At 40.6% G+C, this 21,538-nt stretch overlaps 1 long non-coding RNA gene across 1 annotated transcript; it reads right to left on the reverse strand.

Annotated features, from left to right (window-relative positions):
• Positions 1-693: 693 nt before the first annotated feature.
• LOC139828298 (uncharacterized) lies at positions 694-10,496 on the reverse strand. The gene is made up of 4 exons (XR_011739764.1): positions 10,144-10,496; positions 6,517-6,588; positions 5,921-6,012; positions 694-1,157 (listed from the first exon to the last, which is right to left on the reverse strand). It is a non-coding gene; the product is annotated as an uncharacterized lncRNA (long non-coding RNA).
• Between the last annotated feature and the right edge of the window lie 11,042 nt (positions 10,497-21,538).

Raw genomic sequence — 21,538 nt, forward strand, 5'->3', positions numbered from 1 at the left:
CATTGTCCTCCAATAATGCAGTTGCTTAAGATTAAAATAAGAGCAAATAAGAGATGGAGTACAAGTTTCATGAGTTTGTGTCTTTCTTTGGACATAGTACAAGTAGAAATACGTTTTACCTCAGCATTTTGTAATGCTGCCCTAAAATACATCATCATTTTAAAACCAGCAGCTGATGTGATCCAGTAAAAAAGCTAAAGAAAGAAGGCCTGGTGCTCTACATCTTCAAAACTTACCCAAGTATCCCCCTATCTCATAATCTCTCGGTGACACCCAAAGATATACACTAACAGTATGCAAGCAAAATGCTGCATGGCCAAAAGTGCTGAGTGTGGTAGGGATATTAGCAAGGAATCTCGAGGGGAGAATGGAGGTGCAAGTAAAATAAAATCCTGTTTGGTTCATAGAAGGTCTGATCACAGTCAACAATAGGGGTGCACACAGATCTGTGGCCAAAAAAAGACAGCAGTCACCAAAAAAGGTCTATGCCTTGGCTGATAAGGCAGATGAAATTGCATATAGTAAATTCTCGGTGATCCTACTATCACAATACTGCAGAATATAGAACATATTTCAATAGATTTCTTTTTAATCAAATAATACACTGTGAACAAGCAATACGCTAGGAATTAAACATCTCTTTAAGGCAAAATAATTCTGTATATTATAACTCTTAAAATATTATAATTCTGGTGTGATGATTCAGCTGATGGGGCATTCAGCCTTCCCAGGACAAGTCTAATGGGTTCTTTGTTGCTATTCTCTGGAGATGGGAAATTGCTTGGTAACTTACAGTACTACAGGGCATCTGACTCTTTTCCTGCTTCAGCAGGAATCTGAAGTCTTTGTAACTGAACTGGATACAAAAACATTATTCTTCACTTGAAAAAGCTATGTCCCTTTATGTATACAAAACTCAGTAATATGTAAGTAAGTTTGGGTTTACTTCTGTTACATGAAGTTCTATAAGAACTTGTTAAAAGATCCTTTACCTGGACTCCTGCTGGTCGTTTTTAGAACCACCAACTTGTTTTTCTTGGACAGTATCTTCCCCTTGGCCCGGTTGTGAGAATGGCACAGCTTACCGCAAAGGTTGATGAGAAAGGGCAAACGCACGTGCAAACCTTGCAAGTCCACAGTAGAAGCTTTTCTGTGTACTAGTGGAGAATAGAAGAGGATATCTGTAATAACGTCTCTCTGTTCTTGGAAATCTAAAAACTTGGAAAAGTGAGGAATGACAGCATCAAGTAAGCGACTGGAAAATGCACACTTAGAGTATATCATCTCTGTTCTGGTCACAAAGAGATATTCCACTCCTCTTTGTAGATGTCTTTAGGTTGTGCTGACCACTGACAGCATCCTACACATCACCACTGGCAAGTTTTTGTCAGAGTCGACTGTACAAAAATCAACAGATTAAACCAGTATTTCAAATATTTTAAAAATTTTAAATATTACAAAGTATTTTTCAAAATAAGAGCTGAATCTCGTTAATAAATGAATGGTTTTCCAGACAAAGAAGAGAGAGTAGTCAAGGAACTTCATTAATGAGATCCAGACAGATTCACATTTTTAAAAAGCAAAAGATTTTGGGGCTTTGCCATTTAAATCATCAACTACTATATAAATTACATTCATAAGACGCATTGGCTCCATCCAAAGGGTATTTAAGACTCCGTCTTACTGTCTGAGTTATAAAAGGACCAGGTAAGAGGAAGTGGAAAAAAGGACAAGCTATAGAATATCCATCAAGTAAGATGACTAATATTACTACAAACCTGAGTTCCCCTTTCTTTGGCTTCTTGCATGGAGATTTAAAGATAATTGTAGCAAAGGTTCAGGAAAAAAAAACTAAAAGAGAGACAAATCCTGCAATGGGAGGTCATATTTACAAATGTTCGATATCCCTTCAGGTTTATTGTAAATGATTTATGAGGTGCTTTTAATATTAAAGTTCTTCATGAGTTCATTGGAGAGATGGTTAACATCAGTAATGAACTAATTGTCATAGAAAAAAAATTATTGCTAGCAGTCTCCAAAAATCTAGCAGTTTGGCTTCTGTGAGTAAAAATGAGGTAATGTACCAAAGCCTTGACCATGAGGAAATTTATACAGTTTTTCAGATTCTAGACAAAGAAGATTAATGTTGTATCCCACACTATGCTGAAAAGGATATCTTGCCTGGTTAAAAAAAAAAAAAAATGTTTTTAAAACCTTCTCATTTCCTTGGTTTTTCCTATGTTTTACATTTTTTTATAGAAATGTTTCCTGTTCCCATAATATAACTTTACCCTGTCACATAGCATGCAGTCCCCTCAGCTTCAGTAGTGATAGTAAATTAGTTAACTAAACTTCCATTTAAAGCCAATTTCTCATTTTGATTTCCCTTCAGCATCAGATAATTATATTAGCACTGAACTTAGAGCTGGAAGTGAGGAGGTTGAGGACAAAATCAGATTTTTTTTTTTCCTCTGATTGATGGAAATATTTCTACTGCTTTTCTGCTTTTCAAAATCTTGGTAAATTTTGTCCTTGAATTGATCTAACAAATTGGTTTAAATTGAACTTATATCAAAAGGAAACATTCCATTTTACTATATTTTTCTCTCCATTTTGCTGGTTTGGACAAATATGCATTGATCTCTTAATCATCATCTGATATGGAGAGATCTGTGTAAAGCAAGAACCTTCATTCACTGCTTTCTCTCCCTTCCCCTCAGCTTTTGAAAAACTTTTACAACAAATTTCAGCCCAAAATCCAATTCCAAAGCATTACCAAAAGGTTTAATTAATCACTTAGGATGGTTTGTATGTGGATTCTTTTTAAGCTAGTTGTTTTTCATCTGGTCACAAACGCTAGTGTCTTTATTCATGTTTTAAACATGAGAAATTCAGCAGAAATTAGAATGCATATCCAGTTGGAAATTTTTATATTTGTCATCCATTATTTCAGACTCAGAAGACTTAAATAGCCTTATGAAAGCTTGATGGCCTCAACTTACTCCTGTGATTCACTCATTTTGGACATCAGAGAGCACCAAGTCAAGAGATTCAAATAGAAAATACTACTGGATAATCCGTTATAAATAAGACTTCCCAGTGACACAGAAGGATGATATATTGTAGACAGGGCAAGTAGGAGGGACTTTAGCACAAGTGAAAAATGAATCACTAAAAATGCATTCTGTGGAGGTACATACTTATGTAAAGAGAGCCTCCAAAACTTTCCATGTTAGTTTCAAATTATCTATAAATGCCATGAAACTCCAAGCAATCTAGAGTTACTATTTTTCAACCTATCTATGTCTGTTAAAAAAAAGAACGGGGGGCCATACAGTCTTCTCTGGTGGCCTACAGCATTGCAGTAAATATCTTTTTATATAGCAGTGTGATGTCTTTCATTAATAATTATTTCAATTTTAACAGATCAAGTTAGTTTTCAAAATAAAAGATTATGTTGGTTACCTCCTGCTAGAGCTTTGTGTTTTGTCTTCAGTGTGAAACAGTCACACTGTGACACCAGCCAAGCTGCACCCAAGCTGACCTACTTGCCTAAAAATGCACTTCTCTTCTGCTTGTTCCACGCATGTTTTCAGAGCAATTCTGTCTAATGCCACCAATTTTTGTAATCAGGACTGCTTTTTGTTAGCGAAAGGAGATTTTTATCCCTCAAGCCCCACACTAACGTTGTCTGTGATGTCACAGCTGTCGTGCCATTAACTCAGCTTCCAGGACACCGACTGCTGCTACAGTGAGAAGGCAATTGCTGCACTCCCTCAGAGCAACCAAGAGAATCAGAAAGGTCTGCTTCAATATATTGCCTTATGGCAAATTCAGAGGATCTGAATCTCTCTTATGTTCACAGGACCTAACTACTTCCCCATACTATAGCAACCTCTTTAGCATTTGGAGAAAATTAAACTAAACACATCTCGCCAACAGCAAATACTCAAGGGACAACTTTTATTTTAATTACTCTAGACATAGAAAAAGAAGTTCTCTAAGGAAGTCTGTCAAGTAGGAGCTATATATAACTCTTGAGGAATTCTTTAGTGATTTTCCTGGTTAAACAAATTTCCCTAAAAATACATTTGTTTGCTGCACAGGATGGAATTATTGTAAAATCAAATACTTGTTTTTCAAAAGTCTGATCTGACTTGTAATGCTAACACAGCAGATAGTGAACATACATCCATTGCACAATCTAGGTTTGTCGTATTGATCTTAAAAAAATGACTAGGCATTACAGAGCCAATGTTTGTATCTATTGAGAAAAGGGCCAGAGTGAAGTGTTAACTGTTGGATTTAAAGCTCTTTCTCTCATTGATTTCAGTAAGCATTTTTCCAGATCCAAAGCCTCTCTGTTAAGTTCAGTGCTCTTTCAGTCAGGGCTGTGATATCCACTGAAGCCAAAGAACAGCAAAGCTTGTCTGATCTTTTTTGAGACTCCAGTTTCACTTAAGCAACCCAGCGGACCATTCCCTGAGTTAGCGTTGCAGAAGGAACTACTAAGCTGCGAGCTCTCGGAGAGGACCTCCAGAACAAGGAAAGCAACAGACCATGAAAACTGCATAGGGTCCTAATTTGGTGTTATTATGAAGGAAAGCATCTTTTTAACCTTTTATTTCTTTCCAGACTTGGATAAATTTATGTTTTTCATAGCTTTACATTCTCTTTACTTATTTCTGAATTTCTATATTAAAATGAAAAAGCTTTAGCTATTTTATTACTAAATTTTGTAGAGCTGCCTAATATACTTTTATAATGGTGACATTACTTTAATTTAATGACACACTGCAAATCTGCACTGTTGTGAGGATTAGCAAAGGACCTGTCAATAGACATTCCTAGGGACGAATTCAGAAATGATGAGTAACATGAACTGAGGAAACAGAGCCACACAGAGTATGTGTTAAGGTAAATCATAAAAAAAGGGAACAGAAGAGGAAAAGCAGTTAAGTGAATGGTATGTAACACGTAATCTAAAGCACATTTATCTCTCCTTCAGCACACACAAAACTTTTACTTGTTTCTTTTTATGGTTAGTAAATACCCGCACTATCTGAAGCTAGAATTTACTGTGCTGGGCATTAAACCCTGACTAAAACCTTTAAAATAGGCTTCATAATAAAAATATTTATTAATCTGTAACCTACACCAAATTACACTCCAACTAAATTCATCCCATTGTCTCCCAAGCAGAATATCATGAATGTATGTCAGCCACAGAAATACATTTGATGCACTTAAACTGCTATAACGGTGTCTGACTATCTTCTATTTCTTAATATTTTGGCTCTATTTTAATACAGCTTCTGAAACACCCAAAAAAATAGATTTACTAATTTCTACAACTGTGAAAAGATTTCTGGAATATGGAAAAATCTCAACAGCTCGTTCATTCAATCACTTTCTTAATGAAAACAGCTCAGGATTAAGGAAATCCGTGAAAGAAGAAAAGATTAACCCAGAAAAGGCAAATAGGCAAGCCAAGTGAATAAAGCTGGGGTAGATTATTGCTTCCCACCTCAACAGAGGAGGCCTGCAAGAACAGGACCACAGCGCCACAGTTCTCACGCATGGCAAGGGTGGGCACAGCTCCCCTGCACACACCTCAGCTCATGTGACATTGATCAGGGCCACAGCGCCATTGTTTCAAGGAGGAGGAATATGCAGTCCCTGGCACAGAACTGCATTTTCTGTCTGGTTTCATGCAGTTAACGCACAGAGCGCCAGAGTCAGAGAGATGCTGTGCCACCATAATAGAAATAAATGACTTTGCAGACCCGTGAAGGGAGGTGGGAGTGAAAAAGCACCTCCAGCCCTCATGGCTCTGTAAATTTGTCCCCGCCAGGCAAGCTCCGGGAGGTGTTCAGCACCTGCCACCTCCCCGGGAGTCAGTGAGAGTTCAGGTGCTTACCGTGTCATCAGGCTTGACCTTCAGACGCAGCACCACCAGGACGTTTGTTTTCTCACAGCAGCGATTGCTTCAGTCAATTATTATTGCCCATCCTAGAGTGCAAACACATAAGGACTTGATTTACAGTACAACATATACATCTTGAATTTACTTCCTCTTTTGTTTTTGGGCTGTTGTAGCATCTCCAGCTTAAAGAGATGACAGCAAATTACTTCATAGGTAAATATATCTATGTGTAGGGAAGGATAAATATCAGTCATTCAGGTCATCCTGAGATGAACATTCAGTACAGCTTTGGATGTGTTGTGTCAGACATGACAATATATTTAAAGTTTTTTGCTTTTTGTTTTAGAAGTGGTATTTTTTTCTGCTCCTCGCTGAAAAAAAAAAAAAATCATTAGCAAATTTGTTGATTTGGCAGTCTAGCCATTAAATCCAGTTTAACGCAGATTTAAGATTGTACATTCAGTTCTTTAAGCAATGTTTAGGTATTACCAATATACTGAAAGATAGATGAGACAGCCTCATGGTAATACAGCTTTTAACCTTTCCTCTCCTCTACCATGACGGGGAGAATTACAGTAAATGATGGTTACCTTGTCTGCAGTATGGACAATTGATTTGACCTCACTGCATCTGATGCTCTAATGGACTTCGTGGCTGAATCCCTGGAGATATAAAATATGTCCAAGTGAATTGGGGCAGGTTAAAGAACGGACCCGCTTTTCATGGCTGACTCAAGCTATAATAGATCTCCCGGTTGTTCTGAGAAGAAGATTAAAAATGATCAATATCCAAATAATTAAAAAAAAGTGGTGGCTTCTGTAAATCTACCTTAGCTTTTTTTTTTTCCCCTGCTGAACACTGTGAGGGGAGTCTATGTCAATGACATGAGTTTCTATTACACGTTTGCTTCTGTTTACTCTCTTGTAATGTGTTCCCTTTTATATTAAGAATCAGACACTCAGGTGGCATGAATCAGCTTTGCTTTCTGAAAGTCATGCTTGTTACACCATAAGGAATGTAGCCTTAAGTTTATTTAATATAAATTTAAAAAACAATATTACAATGTTTTCTGGAGCAGAAAATAAAATCAAGGACAGATTTCAGAGAATGATGGCAACTATGATAACTGAATGTCCTTACAGCTCTGCTAGCCACAGTGCCTAAGACAAAAATAAAGGTCTAATTTAGTGAGGGGAAAACAAAAAGGTTTTCCTTGGCTGCTCTGAGCTCTTCGTTTGGCAAAAAGTGCAACTCAATACATTGTTCATCCTTGCCTGCCCTCTCACAAACATGCCTGTGCCCTTTTCCTACCAGCACACAACTGAACTCATGGTGAGACTCAGGCCCTTGATGCTGCCAGAAGAAAAGCTTGTCACAACCCCCAGCTCAGGCACCTTCCTCTCTACACAGAGCAGTAACAGGCCAGGTAACTTCCATGGGATTATATACATATGTTTACTTAATTTCCTGGAAAATCCAAGCCTTAAGAAGACAGCTGTACAACTGTTCCACAGGTGGTACATGTATATTAGATGCTTGTTTAGTAAACTTGAAATCTAGAGGAGCCCAAATATTTAACCTGCAAAGTCTGATATTGTTTGGATCTGAAATTTCCATTTGTTTAATGACAGAAAGTCCCAAAGCCTGTATTTGAAGATGCATGTACATTTTCCTAGTTTTGAGAGGTGTCAGGATATAGGAATTGGACTGCCCAACTCAACTCTATTAGATTGAGTGAATATGGAGAGGTTCTAAAAAGTCAGGACAATTCCACATAAAATTATGATTTGCATCTACATTAAGTGTTGTGTAAACAAATTAATGGAAATGTCCAACAAACTGAAAATATTTATTTTTAGCATTGTTTATTGAACAATATTTACCTTTTGTCTTTCACACATTGTTTAAAAATAAGGATCTGTAACAAACAGCCTCTGAAAGGAATATTTATTTATCCTAATGTCCTGTTTCTATATGTAGAAGAGTAAAGACATTTTACAAGCTCTTTGCTCAACTCTCTGGGACTGTCTATACTCCATGCTTGGGCTGAGCTGAATGCCTAGCATCCATGGGTGGAAGAGGGAACAACTGCTGACCCTCCAATCCAGCTATTCTTGTATCTGGAAACATTGTCAGGTGCTGCAAGCATCACGCCATCTGAAAGGCCAAAGTTGAGCAGTCCATTATTGGAGGAGATGACACCTTATTCTTATTCTTCAACAATTCTAACAACTTCAAGTCCCTTGCCGTCCCTTTATGAACACAGATGTCATTTTGATGGGGGGGGGGGACAGCCAAAATGACAAGAAGGTGACCTATCGGTGAACTCAGGAGCAGGTGAGGCCTGTCAGCTTCTAATTTGAAACTGGTGTCAGTCCTGAGGAATGGCTGGTATAATCACATTTGTAACTGATATCCCATAAACACTGCAAACATTCACAGTGCGCCTGTTATGAGTGATATGAAATTAACAATTTGTGTTTATGACATGAGACACCAACTGAATCAAGACAGTTTCAGTAACTGGATCAGCTCCGTCTGTCTTCCAGAACAGAACATCAAACTGCCTCAATCAAAGCCAAATGACTGCGTGCTTATGTTACAGTAGGCATTGTATTTATTTTTAAGACAAACTTTTGTAACTAGGTGTAAAGTGAGGACCTAAGAATTAATTTTGAATTGAAATTATTCCTTTAAAATTTCTCTCATTTGAGCCCAGTCCTTAAGACATTTGTGATCTTTAAGTTGGAGGTTGAAACTTTACAAATCGCATACTGTATCTCAGATCTTCTGAATAACTGAAGGGAAGGCTCTGTGTAAATCTCTCTCAGATACATAAATTACCAGCTGCATGAATACTGCCATTAAGACATGCAGACAAGTGCAAGGGGTGGGGATAGGGCAGGATGCCCAAAAGAGGTGGAGTCACAGAGAAAACAAGACATATGCTCACTGAGTAATTTATCCCTAATCTGCCATCAAGAGTAGCTGAGCAATAATGAACACTGTGAGTTAACCTGTCAGGTTCCCTCACTTCTCTAGCATCAGGGCATTTTTTTTCTGCAAAGTAGGCCTTTTCTTCCTGTTTCTGTGTTGTTTTACCTCTATTTTTTTATTAGAAAAAGGCAAAATTGCAGTATGTGAAGCTAAGATTTTAATTAAATTCAGGTTCAAGTACAAATTTAGGCTAAACTGCATTTCTAATCTGAAGACGGTAACAAATCTCACAATCTCTTCCACACATATTTCAGCCCAAATTGGCAGAAATTAGTCCCTATCCTGATGGAAGTGCTGCCAAGCTTGGAACATATATAAGAAGAAAGTTCCTTTCCACAGATTTGCCAAGTTAAAGAAGGACCTGAAAAAAAGGTTCTGTTGCAGTTGTTGAAGTGGAATTTAATTAGTGGCAATAGATAAACTTAGGTCCAAAAACCATTTAGGTAGTGGAGCCTGCTGAGAAGTTTAGTACCTTTTGACACATACAATCCACTTGAGCTACTAGCCTATTGTAATACTGCTCTGTGGTAGGAAACAACACTTATTCCCATTTTCCACAAGAGAAATGTCCCTTTGTCCCACAGAGCTTCAGTAATGTAATCAAGGCCAGGTACAGCACTATAGCTGTGAGCCCAACACAGGCATCCTTCACACTCTGGCCCGGCACAAGCACACCACACTTCTCATGCTGCTTAGGACACGTCTCTAGCTGTGATGGCCAGCTAATTAACAGAAGACAGGTACAACTGCAAACAGTCATTTTGGGAGAATGTCAGCCCAAATTCCATCACCAAGACCAGCTTGCAAACTCACATTAACCTCAGCACTGCTACCCAAATCTCAAGAGCTTATCCTGAGAAGCTTTAAAACTCACTAGAAATAGTCCATCATACCTCTGAAAAAATCAAATGTTCAGGTCTAATCTTAGCAATCCTTCTCCCCGACCCAAAAATTCATCTCTGAGCATCAGCCTTGAATCCTAAGACAGTGGCTACAGACTGTAAGGTTTCCATTGAGGTAGTCACCTCTAGACATGTAATATAACAGCTCACTTTAAATCTGACAGAGCAGCACAATTGTTTGGTGTTTGGATAGGGCACATAAAACTTTGATAAAATGACATCCATTCAGAGATTTTCTAGAACCCAGTGAATTACGTTTTAGTCTTCTTCCTACTTACACAGTTATAATTCAACATATGGTTTAAACAGAATGCCTACCTGTGTGGAGCACAGCCCAGCAGAATAGCATGTGGTCCTGCTGCTTCGAGTCAATGCAGAAGAATGGCTGCACCGTCTCTGGTCACAGCGAGTTAGGCAGGGCACAACATTCTTATGAAAAGAAGGCCTTGAGCACAAGGGCTGGAGGCAGGACAGGCTAACCTGTCGGATTCTTCTGAAGCTCAATTGTATAGTACTTCTCTATCAACAGATAAATCAGTTACATTTTTTATTACCAGTTATGAACATGCATTATCTTCTGTTTTCCTAGTCAATCAAGTTTATGTATACACCCTCTGCAATGTTCATTAGCGTAATGCTAAGCTCTGGCACAAGCCCAGAACAGCATAACTTAAAATTACTGCTAAAAACTGATCTTAACTCCCCCTTCCTCACTGAGCCACCCACAGAGTCCAGCAGATGAACTACAGCTAGCAGGAGCCTGGGAGGTGCCTCCATCCGTAGTGCTCCTGAGGCTGAAGGAAAACTGCCACCTTTTAGCTCAGGCTGTCACCTGAAAGGCTGACATCGAACATGTCACAGTGCCCCTCAGGAAGTGCTGATGGCAGCTGTGTGACAGGCAATACCGAGCTGCTTGTCTCAGCGTTGTTCCCTCCTGTGTGGGAGCTGCTCTCAACAGTCCCACGGCACAGGGCAGAGCCAGCCGCTGCTCTCTGCCCCAAGCCAAAGCTTCATGCCACGTACCACAGGCTGCGCTGGCTGCTGTGGCACAGTAAGGCACTCACCACAGGCTCACCTGGGGCCTCCAGCAGTTTAGGATGAGGTTGTCCTTTTTTTTTTTTCCCCCTTTCTTTCTTTTTCTTTTTTTTTCAAGCCAGGAAGCATTTCTGTAGAATAATTTCTGCAGGTTTTTTGCAGTGACAATAAAACCAAGGCGGGGGGGGGGAGGGAGAATAAAAGTTAGGATCCCTTCTGAAAAGGGATAAAAACCTTTGTCATGCTGTTCAGTGTAAACCCAATCTTGAGACTATTCCCCATATGCAGAAAGGAGTAACAGAGCACATCTGGTTTTATGACGTAGCTGATGGTATTTTGAGCGCTCAGGTCCTGCACTTCCCCTTGACCTCGCATCACCACCTTCTGTTAATACAATTACTTTTGGGGCATCCTCAGTTCCCACCAGCTTTAGTTTTGAAGATAAACAAAATTAGTCCTTTCAGGGCACTTCTGAAACTGCCAGAAATGCACAGTGGAGCATTTTAAAGCAAGAGAGATGTAGGAGGAAAAGATGAGACTATAAATAGACATCTGAATTCTTAACTCTACTTCCCTCTATTCCATTAGGGTAGGTAGAAACAAGAAAGTCTGCATCACAAAAAAAGAGTTGAGGCATTTGGGTTTGCCTTCATGTCATGCTGAACAGAGAGTAATATCACCCCTAAGCTCATTGCATGGGAGATACCTGTGGACAAATCTTTCCCTGATCAGCTTGAATCAAGGGTTTAAGTTAGGCTGGTCCCAGCTGCAGTAACTGTTGGCTTAGGGGCATTTTCTCCCTGACTTACTGAATTTTTAATTAGCTCTACAAGGTGGGTTGGCACTAGCAAGATATACTGAGACCATGAACCCCTGATCAGGAAACTAGTCTGCAAAGTAGGTTCAAATCCTTGCCCTGCTCAATGCCGTCTCAGGCTCAGCGACTATTATTTCACAACTCACTGCGCTTTGCTGACTACAGGGCTCTCAGATGCGAGTCCTCTAATCACTGAAGAATTCTTTTTTTTTTTTTTCAATATACACAGAAAGTCCACCCTGTTTGGAAAACTTTCCCCTCAAAATCAACACATTTACAAGGTAACTTTAAGTTTTGGTGACTCAGTGTTAAGAAAAGAAAGCAAAGCAAAGCACCAAAAAAACCCCACAAACTAAAAAACAAACAAACAAATGTGTTTCATCAAAACCTGCAATCAGCTTAAACTGAAAGGGCATGGTTTTCCCTGCCCTTGGCTGCATGGTAATGTGTGTGTGCAGCCCCAGGGAAAGCTCCAACACCAATGCAGTGACCCAGTGAAAATCCTAGAAGCAGGAAGATGGCATTAAAGACATCCATTAAGTAGTGTTTACACACACCACTGAGGTGAATTACTAAATTCCCCAGAAGCATTTGCAGTGTTCCCACCTGGGAATTGTACCTCAGATACAAGATGTTACACAAGTAACAAAACTCTCTTAACCCCTGGAGCTCATCTTCTCTTCATAAATGCCCAGGAACCAGTGCTGCAGGGGTGGAGGGGGGTGGCGGTGGGGCACATCCTTTCCCATTTCCTCTCATTGGTACAAGTCTGCAGAATGACGACATCAATTTATTCAAAGGAGACAACATGGAAGCAGACCTGGATGCGTGTGACAGAGCGGGAGGCATCTCACTGTAATTAATGAGTAGTGAAACAAGAAGTTATTTATGTTGCACATGTCTAATGAATAGGAATTAGTCATATCTCTGATTCTTGGGCAACTATTTATGCTGCTTATCTGATATTTTTAAGGAAACTGCACTGGCTATTTTCTAGTCCAAAGAGGGATGGGTGGGTAAAACAAGAGCTGACTTATGCCTTTCACTAAATATTAGGAAACTAATTTCAAAGCTTGGAAGTGTCTGGATGTATTTTTCCATATTTTTTTTTCTTTCTTTGAGCTTTCCTGCCTTCAGTCAGGAGACGAAATGCCAGAAATACCCAGAGACAACCTGTCTACCCAGACAGCTCCCCCACGGGCATTGCAGCCCGACGGGTGTTTTTCCAAACCACCACTGAACTCTGAACCTTCAAATCATTTGCAGATCTCTTCCGCTCAGAGGCAAAACCACATCCCTGCATGACTTCTGAGAACAAGAGTGTAGTGGAGGGCCTGGCTTGGCAAAGCTCCTGTGCATGGTCCAGCTGCTTTGCAAAGGCAGCTGGAGTGCCTGTGAAGGCTGCTGCGGCCTCAGTTGCCTTCCAGGGCTGGGAACAGAGGAGCAGTGGATGTGATCACTGCATCTGACTCTGTGCTGGATGCTGGTTATGTCTGGGGGGCAAAGCACAAGCTGGGTACCCATTAGCTCTGTAATCACCCAAAGTAAACCTTCACCTCTCTGCTCAGGCTGGATTCTGAACAGAACTTAACAAGCCAAAGGCAACTAGGAGACCCTAAATTTCCAGTTACAAGCACTGTCTGATCTGGTGGTATTTTTTGGAAGAAACTAAAGCCTCCTGTCCCTGGTGATAAGCTGGTTTTTATTATGAAATATAACAGTTCTATCGTACATGACTGTTCCATACAATGCAATTTACAGAGTTGCTCTGGTGACTGCTGTCATTGACAGGGTGCCCTTTACAACAGGACTTGTATCTCATCAAAATTTTCATGATTCTTAGGGAGAGGAAAAAGAAATAATTCCATGGTTGAAAACTCCTGTTAGGTAACTATTACTGAAGAGTGTACAAGATTGCACGTCAAAACATTTCTATTGTTAGCTGGTGGGAATTACATTGACTGACAGCAGCAGTTTAACAACTGAGACCCAGTGTAGTTTTTTTATTTTACTTAGTTTTTCATAGATCAGCTCTGTATTTTAGGACACTATCATTTTAAAGTTATGAAGCCTGTCTTTAGAAATGCATAGTCCATTCCTCCCATTTTCAATATGTTTATCAAGTTAGTACAAGACAATTGAGTAGTGAAAGAGATTTTAAGATAATGTTTTAATTTTTTTCTTTCTGTATGGTGTCAGAGTGTCATGGCCTCTCAATAACACAACCAATGTGACTACAGGAAATACAGTTGGAATGAAAAGGAGCAACAGTTGGGGATGTAACTTAGGGCCCAATTCTGATTCTTTAATTATGCAGTTAACCAAGATACTTCAAACTTGGTAGAAACCAAATTAAGTTTTACATCAAACAGATATTAAAGGAAAAGTCAGTTGACAAAAGCAAGGTAACAGGCAGTAGTGGGTTTTTCCAGTAAAAAGTCACTCTTAAAAGCCACCTGGCATTACTTGTGTGCACTACTTATGCCATACTCTAAACCCTCTTCCCTCGCCTATGTACAAACAAATTCCCAGCCCATGGAGCGCGGCCCAGCTCTCACCCGGGGATCCCAGCTCTCACCTGGGGATCCCAGCTCTCACCTGGGGATCCCAGCTCTCACCCGGGAGTCCCGGCTCTCTCCCACTCGGGGGTCTCAGCGCGGCCGCGCCGCGGTCGGGCCGCTAGGTGGCGGTGGAGGCGCTGCCATGGCGCGCGGCCACGCGCCCCCCGCCGCAGCTCCCGGCGCCGCAGCCGCTGCCCGGGGTTCGGGGAACCGGGGCTTTGTCGCTACCAAACCCGACAAATGCCAACAATTACCTGTCCCTTTTCCCCGCTGCTGTGAGTTCCCATTGCTTGGATTTGAGAGGCTACAGCAACATAGCCTGTTCTTTGGAACTTTTGCTCTACTAGAGGAGGAAAACCGTTCCCTCAGAACTTACTATCGTTATCGCCACTTCAAAGTATTACTTATTGTCACACAATCATCCTGAAAAATCCCCAGGTCTTTTTACTCGAGCCTTTGCCAGCCACGTGTATGGCTACTTACCAAAAAGTCTTTCATATCACCATATTCAGAAGAAATCCGCTGCACCAGGCTGTGATGACATCTTCTTCCACGCCTCGGTTTTCCACCTTTATTTTACCTCTCTTCTCTATTTTAATCCCAGGAAACTATTTCTTCAATGTTTTTGCAGCTTGCCTTAGCATAAAGACCACAACCGTAAAAAAGCATGTTTGAAAGCTGCAGAAATGTTTGGGACAGGAATCTTCTAACAAGATTGATGTGTTTGTCAGTGTACACAGTGTTATATCAAGGATGTTAACGACATTGCCAACATCACATTAATGTTTCTTGCTTCCTGTCTGTTCACATTACTAGCCTAAGTAGCTGTGTAATGCTTGTGTGACAACGTCACAAAAACTGACTTAAATGCATGTCAGAGATGCTGAGGTAGTCGAGCTCATCTGAATTTGTGTTTCTGCTCTCATGAGACTCCCACACTTCAGTACAAAAATCATACTTTTTACCTGACCTCCCACATCTGACACGTTCTTAATATTCTTCCAGAGTATGTCTCAGTTGCCATATACAGAATAAATGATAATAACAGCCTAACTTTGGACCTAATTGGGCCAAAATGACTTAAACGTAATGGAGTTTGCAGGCTTGTGCCGTTGTCTCCAACACCACAAAAAGCAGTGCTAGTGCTCGGTGTCAGGAGGTACTGGAAATGAAAGCAGTTTGGGATGGCAGTTAACCGTGGATTCACAATATCAGGGCAATTAGCACTATGAAATGCTAGCAGAGAAGGCATACATATAAAGGAAAGGGAAAAGGAAGAAAGGAAGATAAGAAGAAACAACTATTTGAGAGTAACATATAGGGGAGTTATAACGTACTGGTCTTCATTTTTTGAGCCTATTCATGTGTGCGCGTTAGCACACACATGTGCATGTTACCCCAGCACATGACCGTAGTAGCTGCTGCTGGAGATGGTGAAAAGGAAATGTGGAAAGAGATGTTGAATAGAAAAGGAAAGTGATCTAGAATAAGGAAGCCTGTGATTTTTTATTTGCCTTTGAAGACTGATGGACTTACATAAACTTGCTTAGCTTCCCCATGGAAGAACGGATTGTTCTGAAAAAAAATGCAAAAATTCACTCCCGGGTAGAGCTATTTCGAAGCAGTAACACAGCTGGCTCTTTAAAACGCTTTTGAACAGTAACACTGGAAAATTCTTAATGGTAGCAGCACGAAAAAGGCAGCATTAATTAATTCGGTCCTTGCTGGTAAAACACTGCCGTGCTTTTGAACTAAAAATTTCAAACTGCTTTTGTTTGTTTGCTAGGAGTTCAGTTCCCTTCTTCACTTTCTTTTAATCAAATGGGATCTTGGTTCTGTCTGCCAGTTTGAAGTAAACTGGAGAGAAAGGCCCCTGTGAGAAATGAATTTAACAACCAAACACTGTCCCAGAGAAACCAGAGTGGTTCCTCTGTGTTGGGGGGCACCAGCACAGAACAGGGGGGCTATACGCTGCTCACAGACTCAGTGTTGCCCAGGTCCCATTTGGACTTCAAAGACCATTGGCAAAATCTTTTAAAATGTTCTGAAATCGTAGAGATTTGAAAGTCTATCCACAAACATCATGAGGAGCTCTGAGTAGTGGAGCTATAAGCTGTCCCTTATTTCATTTAGGTGCCTAAGGAAAAGTTAGCAGTCAGTACAAATCTTGCATCAGTGCCATGTTGTCAAGTTCTGGTTGATTTCCTAAGTTCTGTTGATCCCTTAGAATAACTGAAACTAAATCCTGTACTTTGAGTATTGTCAACACACATAAGTCTCAGTTTTAACTCAATCAAGATCATTAAGATCTTTTTAACATTAGTTTGGCTCTGGCTCTGCCTGAGTTGCCGGGATGCCTTCTTTTATATGGAGACAAAGTTTGGGGTTTGGTTTTTTTCATGGTCGATCATGGTTTCTTTGGTAAAAAAAGCTGTCCCCAAGGGCCACTACCCAGGATTGCAAAGGTCACCCTGCTTGCTCCCAAGGGCAAATCATAGAGAAATACACCACTCACTCAGACATTTGTTATCTCCACATCCAGCATATTGTTTCCTTATCAGGAGACACCAGTTTTGGAAGAACTTGATTTCTGAGCATGAAACAGTTCCACAAACCACTTGGGCTTGACCTTCAAATAAATGCCTTAGATAGATACAAGCCTTGAAAATGACCCTCTGTGCTCAGGGAACTTTTGTGGGGGGAAAAAAAATAAGTGCCCTGGGGGTATTTTCTCGACTGCGCTGCTGAGTCAATGATTTGCAGTGCTCTAAATCCACTGAAGATTACGTTAACTGTGAATAGGTTTTCTTAATCTAGGAAGAGAATAATAGTACTAAGGCTGATAGTTTGTGAATGTGGAGGTTAAATATATGCATGCCCCTATATGACAGGAAGTGAAAAGGAGTCTAGAGCTGGAAGAGCAATTTTGTATTCCAGTGTTTGTTATCTGGGAAGAGTGACGAGCTAAGAACATACCCAGGAGCAGACCCATGGCTAGTCCAGTGTTGCACAGAGTCCCAGCAGTACAAGGGGCCCATTGCCACACAGACAATCCAGTGCAGCCTGAGAGGCTGCAAGGAACCTGGCAGGGGAAGCAGCTGGAGCAGCTAGAAAGCCCATCAGCTCTCAGCAGCAGCATTTGCAGTATTGCAAACACTTGTCTACCTGAACTTGCACGATCGATACTTCAGTGTGACACACTCAGAAACAAGGAGAGGTTTTGCCAGACCTTCCAAGCAGCACAGAAGTGGGATATGGGAGAAGTGTGATTTTTGAGCTGATCTCAACTCTATGCAGGCAAATACCCTTTACAAGAGATGAGGACAATACATTCCGTGGTTTTGTTTAGGCATTGACATTTGGGTATTTGGAGCCACATGTTTCACAGAAGCGAATTTATCTTTTCCTACATCTTTATATTTTTATTTCAAAACATGGCTTTTCCATGAACTATCTATGATACTCATTGCAAACCTGAACAGTTCTTGTAGTTCAGCTATTGTACATGTGTTTGCAGATCACACTGTTGTGTGATCTGCTTTTGCAGCATTTAGAATGTGCAGCTGCAAATGAGAATGTAGGAGGGGTCAGCATTGAGGGGTTTGCATATAGCATCGCCTACTGGAATCCCAGAACTCAAAACGAGCCAGAGGAAAACAACAGTGTTCTGCTTTGCATGCACATATGGCCAATGAGCTACTCCAAGGATCCAGGTCTGATATCACAATTCTGCACATGCACCCCTGCAAAACTTTTCAAAATCTGCAGCCATAAATGTGTAGGCATCTGAGAGTTGGATTCAGATCTGAAATTAATGTTTACTGCTATCAATTAGGAGTAGACAAATGCTTTATGATCACTACCCTAACAAAAACAAAACTTTAGCTGTGGATTTGAAGAGAACAATCACAAGATCTGTAAGTATATTTAAGTTCCTCTAAATCCCACTGATTTCAGTACAGGCACCTAAATTGAAGTTAAATATGTAAATACTTGTCACTATTGTATTGGGTCAGACAGAATTTTGTTCCTGTTAAAATAATTGCTACTGTGGCATTAAACTATATGACATGAAACCGTGTGACATAAAGTAAATTAGTATAGCAAGGAAGTCAAAATGTCCATGAAAAATACATTCACATACCTGCTCTATCTTCATAGGCTCTTCTTTCTTTCCTGATTTGTTGTGCTTCTTCCTATTATCTGGCTTGGTCACTCTCAACAGGAAAACTTCATTGCAGTAGCTTTTCTTCTAATTGATGCTAGCTTTGAATCTTGTTAGGACTGGCTAGTTCTTGCAGCTTTTCTGATCTGAGCTCCAGACACTAATATGAGGGAAATATTTAACAGTACTTGGTAAATTGACTTAGTAGTGGGAACATGAATTTGAGACCAACACAATAAACTTATGTAAAGCCTACAGCAACTTCATGATCATGAGTATTTACACAGTTAGCTAATCCAGAGAGTTTTCATCAGTCAGCGAGGCACAGAGACAGGTCACCCAGCTGCTGTGGACAGTTCACTCAGAGTTTATCTTGAGAACGTGGAATACTTGCCACAACACTCCAGTAATCACCTTAGCAATAATTCCTTGGACAAATTGTTCATGAGACGATAGCCTCAAACCACAAAAGAAGCTTCAATCTTTTAGTCAAAAAGCACTAACTTTCTTTTTTTCTAAGGGCTAAGTACTCTGTGCAAGTTCTTGACTACGAATAGCTCACCGTGCCTCCTAACCCACGGGCTGCGGCAGAGCCTTGAGCCGGCCCCACAAAACCGTCCCCACCCAGCTCTACCACTTCCTCACCTGCCCCAGGCACTCCCTGCTCTTCCACCCATGTGCCACTGTTATCCCAGCCCTACTCACATATTAGGCAAATTCTTTTTTATTTTTATATATATATATTTTTTTTTTTTTTCCCTGTCACAGTTATAGTCTCTTTTATTTAGGTGGTGAATAGCAGACACGTTTACAGGCACATAACTGTCTGTAAAATTTCTGAACACCTCAGCACCCCTCAGGATCATACTTATGCCACTTTGTCAAAATTTGTGGAAAATCTCTCAGCATCATTTCACTGCCACTGTCCGATCTTTATGTTTGTTTTCTTTTGTAGGTGCAACTGAGCCATGGTGAAGTCCTGTTGCATTCAGAAGAGCCAGATTGGAATGGGTGTAATCCAGCATCAATTCACAGAAAGGTGAGCAGGTTAGACTGTAGGTTAAGTGTGATGCCGCTTTCCGTACACCCCACACAATGTGTCCATCTGCACAGAAGTCACCCAAATTGTTCAGAGCTGCTCATGCCAGCTTTATTTTGGGATCCAGCTGAGAAGACTGGATGTAGCTCCTCTTAGGAACTGGATCCAAACTTGCATTTTATATCGAAGTATGTGACCCTATAGCACTTCTGCCATTCATGCAGGTCGTGTGAATTTCTATTTGCCCAGAACAAATAAATGTAGTCATATAAGTATGAAAAGACATACACAAACCCAAACAAACAAAACACCACCACCATAACTAGACTTCTGTTTCACCTTCACTGGAAAAGCTAATCTTATGACTGTGCTCGTAAATGTTCTTGATCATTTTACAAGGCTGTAGTGTAGAATATGGGGTTTAGAATTCCAGTCACAGGGTTCATTCACAATTTAACATTTAACAATAAAATGGCATTTGTCAGTCACATCTATTGTAAGTTTACACAGCCATATTTCCCCCAGCTATCTACGTGAAGTAGACAGATACTGTATTAACAGCTCAACATGTCTCGATGTATTTTTAATTCCTTTCCTCCCATTCTGTTCTTCTATCAGGCAATCAGCTTAGGTCAGACTCACCTCAGCAGCCCAGCACAGCAGTCTGCATTTAGAGGCAGAAAATCTGAATCTTCGCACTGCTGACCTTATTGTTTTACAGACTATTGATTGCAAGTCATGAGGTTTCATCAGTTCAGAGGGATCAATCTCTGGAAAAGAAAAACAGAAAGAAAGAATGAACCCATATACAGAATGAGGGCACTATTGCAACTGAACTGACAAGCAGCATTAGACTGATTTCAAGTAATGTGGATAAATAGTAATTAAAAGAGGTTCTCTTATCTCCTCTCTGCAGCATGGGAATGCAGCCAGCCAGAAGTTTGTGGAACACCAGTGTGCCCACATAGCCTGCAGAGACAGAAGTGCTGATGAGGACCATAGTGAGGGCTGGCTGAGACAGGTGTCCCCTTTCTAGGGACTCCAAATGGAGCAAAAGCTGCATGTTTCTCTCCATGGGCCCATGCCCAGCTTGTTCTTTGATCCAGACAGGGCAAAATGCACCACCTAAACCAGAGACGACATGGGATGGGTAACAGGGTTAGTAACGAGCCCCTAGCCCTGTTCAGGCAGTTCCAGGCAGGGAAAACAGTGGCAGCAGCTGGCAGTGCCCAGGTGAGGGCTGGGGGCTGTGAGCAGGTGCTGTTTGCCTGTTGAAAGGCAGTGGGACAGGAAGGGCAACAGGAATTGCTGGATCAGAGAGTCTGAGCAGGCTGGAGGCAGGGTGAAGCCACCCCTGACAGACTCTGTCCAAATCTCCCACCCCTAAATGCCCCTAAGTGCCCATCACTCCATCTCTGGTGCTGGACAGAGGGAGCTGTTCTAAACATCTAAAACAAAAGTGGAAAAATCACGTTTGCCTGGAACAAGGATCTTGCAAAACTTCATAAACTCATCATAAGGATTTATTTAAATACTAGGTTTCAAACCTTGCATAACAAACAGATGCAGATAATTTTTATGCATCTCACCAACACTACAAAAAAGACCCATTTTTCTGACACTCAATCATAATATTGAAAATATGCTTCCTCCCTTGAGATACTGATAGCTAAGATTGTCAAAAGGGGAGTTGTTTTAAATTCCTCCAACTGGGAATATTTAAAACAGCTTTGAGAAGATCTTTGTCTACATTTTGGTTTCCTACGTCTCCTTTCATAAATATACTTAGTGCAATTCATGCAAGACAAATCAGACTGCTTGTTTCCCAGCCATAGTCACCTACTGCAATGAGCGTACACTCTGCATTGCTCAGTATAATAGTCAGTATAACTGTATTAGTAAATGGGTCTATGTAGACTATTTAGGTCTGCTGAGAAGCAGCATATATTAATCAGATGGTCAGCTGAGCTATAGCTTTGTGGTAACAAACTTTTGCTATATAATCACATCCACAGCCATGTCCATAATAGTCTCGTGCAATAACTCAGAAATATGGCAAATTTTATACTCTCTTAAGAGCATTGCAGGCTTTGTTT

This window comes from Patagioenas fasciata, chromosome 6 (assembly GCF_037038585.1).
Source record: "Patagioenas fasciata isolate bPatFas1 chromosome 6, bPatFas1.hap1, whole genome shotgun sequence".
Taxonomy (NCBI): Eukaryota; Metazoa; Chordata; class Aves; order Columbiformes; family Columbidae; genus Patagioenas; species Patagioenas fasciata.